The following is a 4,470-nucleotide window of genomic DNA, read 5'->3' on the forward strand; positions in this document are numbered from 1 at the left end:
GTTGGGAATGCAACTGAAGAAGCGCTGCAACAGGCTCGTCTTATATAGGGCACGACACCCACTCAAATTAGTTCTGCTCTCTAATTGGACTCATCTTCTCTGAGTTTGCTTTTACGCTCAATTGAATGAACTGTGAACTCTTTGAGCATTTTCTTGCATTCTAACTTATCTTTATGTATTTGTATGACTTTTTCATATGTCCTTCCGTTATCGGCTATATTATTATCGATGTTAGATAACATATCGATGTTATCGATTTCCCATTACATAGACAGACTGACAAACACACAAACAGATAGGAAAACATATAGCGGAAATTCTAGAGCAAGAGTTGGAATTCATTGCATGGATCATGAATGTATATGGTATATAGTATAGTATTTGATGCTTGAATTTGCACTTTGAAGAGGAAGACCATTCACTGGCTATAGTCCTGCAACTGACTGACTAAGAGATTTCCTATATGGTAGCTCTGCCACTTGGACTCTGAATTTGAATTGCATTCCTAATTAACTTATAGTTCCTATGAGAAACAGCTCAAAGAAACTGTAAACTAATTTGAGTTAGGCTCGGATTAACATGTTCAACTTTAATAGTAATAATAGATAAATAAGCAATGACGTCTAGGCTATGCTTATAATGGACATAAAACTATGAAGGCTCTTCAAATGAAGCAAAAGTTTGTCCAGTTGATTAAGCTCAATATCCAAATGAATATGTGAAAGAGTTAAACGATGTTAAAAACAACATAAATTTGCATAAAAAACATGTTTCAAAACAAAATATTTGTAAAATATAAAAATAAAACATGTTTAAGTACATGCATACGAAATGTAAACTTGCTATGACCATCAAGCTGAGTCTGATTTGAGATTAAATTCGAGTTCGAATACGAATTCGAGTTCGATAATTGGCCAAATAAAGACGTCAGCAAGAGCTCGATCCATAGGCTTTACGAAAAACATAATAAATCAATATGTTATTAATTTATTCAATGGATTTTACGCTGAATTGAATAATTAATATATAACTATATATATAAAATTTTTTAAAAATATCATTATAATATATTAAATTAGCATTTAAATCTAGCCAAAGCTTATGTTCGAATATGTTAAACTATATATAATATAAGCCTAGCCAGCCTGGAACTGGAACTGGAACTAAAAATGAAGTTGAAACTGGAACAGGAAGTGCAACTAAAACTAGAACAGGAATTTGACTAGCTGGGACTAAAGTAGGCATGGATCAGCAAAGCCGGCCGCTCACTCATGAAACTGGAACTGGAACTGGAACTTTAACTAAAAGTGATGTTGAAACTGGAACTAGAATTGGAATTGAACTAGCTGGTATTACTGTGGATATGGATCAGCAAAGCCTGCCGCTCACTCATGGAACTGGAACTGGAACTGGAACTAAAAGTGAAGTTGAAACTGGAACTAGAATTGGAATTGAACTAGCTGGCATTAATGTGAATATGGATCAGCAAAGCCTGCCGCTCACTCATGAAACAGTAACTGGAACTGGAACTAAAAGTGAAGTTGAAACTGGAACTAGAACTGGAATTTGACTAGGTGGCACTAGTAAAGTAGGCAGGATCAGCAATACCTGCCGCTCACTCATGGAACTGGAACTGGAACTGGAACTAAAAGTGAAGTTGAAACTGGAACTAGAACTGGAATTTGACTAGGTGGCACTAGTAAAGTAGGCAGGATCAGCAATACCTGCCGCTCACTCATGGAACTGTAACTGTAACTGTAACTAAAAGTGAAGTTGAAACTGGAACTGGATCTGGTTATAGCCATAAGCATTCGTGCCCAGACAAAGGCATAAAACAAAAAGCAAAACAAAAATCTAAAGTTGATTAAACAAAATTGTTAAACATTTTGGGGGCTGTTTGTTGAACTGTGGGTTCAAAGGCGACATAGGTTAAATTTGATATGAATTGATTGTGCCCGGAATGTGCTGGCTTATAAAATGCCAGAAAGGCCCCAAGTAATGCGGGCACTAAATACAGCTAAGGTCGTCAAATTTGGATTTAAATTCGAATTCGAATTCGTATTCGTATTCGTATTCGAATTCGTATTTCGTATTCGTCTTTGTGCTTGTATTTGTATCAAGCATTCACTTTCCAATTAACTGGTTGCTGTTGCTGCTGCTGCTTTTGCTTGCATTCTGCAGCGGCTAATTTACAGCACGTTCAAGTGCCAAAACAGCTGCCCAAAATACCTGCTTAAGGTAAAAAGCGAGCTATATATATACAGAAAACTAGGCAGCGGCAGCTTGTTTCAATTTCAAATTAAATTTGTATTCAAATACTGCTCCACACAACCTCCCAGTACCCCGTTTTATTTTTATATTTTTTTTTTTTTCAGCTTATTTTTTGGTTTGAGCCTCAACTCAACTGGGCAATGACAAGCAAATTAACCACAACTGCTACGTTGACTGAGCCATTGCACCACAGCCAGAGCCACAGTCATAGTTAGAGCCGCAGCCAGCAGCAGCTTTTGATCTGGACAGCAGCCCAGTTGCTAACATCAACTGTCGCTTTGTCTGCGCGGCGTTAACTACGTGTACAGCTAGCTGGGCTGCTAGTGGCTGCCGTTGCTCAGTTGGGCCCAGCCCATATTCTGCGCAGGCAACAGCGAATCAGCCAAGAATGCCTCCATATGTAGAGCAAGCTAGCTGGCGTATATACCCTGTAAATGGTACGATTTCTGACTAAAGCGCAAGACTTTGATAAATGAAACACAAAATGAAAATAATAACAAAAAAAAAAAAAAAAAAAATTGACGTCAAAATATGAATATATAAAAATATGAATGAAAAACGAAAAAAGTGTATTTTTTATTTTCAGTTTTCTATCTAATAAAACAAACCGCATCATATAAAGGGTTAATTCGCAAGTAAAAATCTAAATTTATTTTTAAATAATTTATTTTGATTATATTTTTAGATATGCATTGAGCTGTTAGTTATTTAATTTTATATTATATATATTAATTGGGCTTTTATTATTTAATTTAAATTTTTTTATTATTTAATAAAATTTATAACATTTTATTTTATTTTATTTTTTTTTTTCAATATTGTTATAAAGAATTGAATATCAAATTAGTATTATAATTATTGAAAAATATATAGTTTGCAAAATAAAGTTTAAAAAATATGTTTTTATTAATGTTTGCTATGTTTCAATACAATATAATTTAAAATTAATTTTGAACAAAATACAAAAAATACCACAAACAAACTTTGGGATCCCAGAAAACTTTCGAAATTCCATATTCACGAGCACTATGTAGGATCTATTTCTGCTGATCTCTCATATATCCGAAACAGATTTGATATCTCCTATTGAGAGACTTCGATGCCTCCAATGGTAAATGCCCCACTGCTTGTGTATATCTCTTACAGCTAATGCTTTATAGTAGCCATTACCTACTTATGGGCCACCGATATACCTCTTAATTACACACACACTTAAGCTGCTTAGGGTATCAAATGAAATAACAACTCGACGCGTTATAATTTTCCACGTGTTAACCTTGAGCAGAACTGAATTTCACAGTGGCCGCCTCGACTTTTTGATTTAAATAATTTTCGTTGCTTGAATGGAGCATTGAAAGTGCAGCACAAAGACTCACACACACACACACACAGACACACGCACACACAAGCCAACTAATTGGTTTGTACCGTAGGCCAGGTGTAATTAGATTCCCACCTGTTGTCTTCTAATGTATTTAGAGCATGGCTGCGATTGAGTTTCAATTGCCGCACAATCTGTAATTAAAAGTCCATATTTTGTTCAATTAAAGCCAAAAGCCAAATTGGCAAGAAACAGCAACGGAAAATAAGGTGATATTAATTGGGCTAACGCTGATTGGGCAAACGAGGTGCAGAGTCAATGGATGTGGAACTAGGAGCTGCCCCGTGCCCCAGTCTCTGCCTCTGCCTCAGTCTCTGCTTCTGTTTCTGCTCCAGCCATATGGCTGCAACTGGCTTTTGGCAGCTGCTTGAGTTCGGTTTGTTGTTATTGTTGTAGGCCTTTTATTGTGGCGCGGGCGGACCATGCCGCATTGTTCAACGATAATTTTCTATAACAATTTGTTGTAGACGGCGCCGCAGTTGTTTTTAATTGCACTGCGGGTCAGCTCTGGGCCTCAACTGCTCGACTTTTCTCTTACTCGAGTGTGTGTGTATTTGCTTTTTGCTGATTGTGTAATGGACCGCAGGCCTTTCACTTGCCACCAAACAACCACCAACAAACAAAAAGCCAACTCATTTTTGGCCATTATTTCTATTTGCCGTACTTTGTTCAAAATGAGTTCAGAAAAAAATGTAAAAATGTATAAACGCCCACCCCGTGCATATATCTAAATTGTACAGCACTTGACAACGTGACGCCGGACTGGACTCTGGACACCAAAATTGTGCAATTAATGCAGTTACACTGTGCAGCTACAC

This window comes from Drosophila arizonae, chromosome 5 (genome assembly GCF_054131065.1).
Source record: "Drosophila arizonae isolate 15081-1271.41 chromosome 5, UAZ_ARI_1.0, whole genome shotgun sequence".
Lineage (NCBI taxonomy): Eukaryota > Metazoa > Arthropoda > Insecta > Diptera > Drosophilidae > Drosophila > Drosophila arizonae.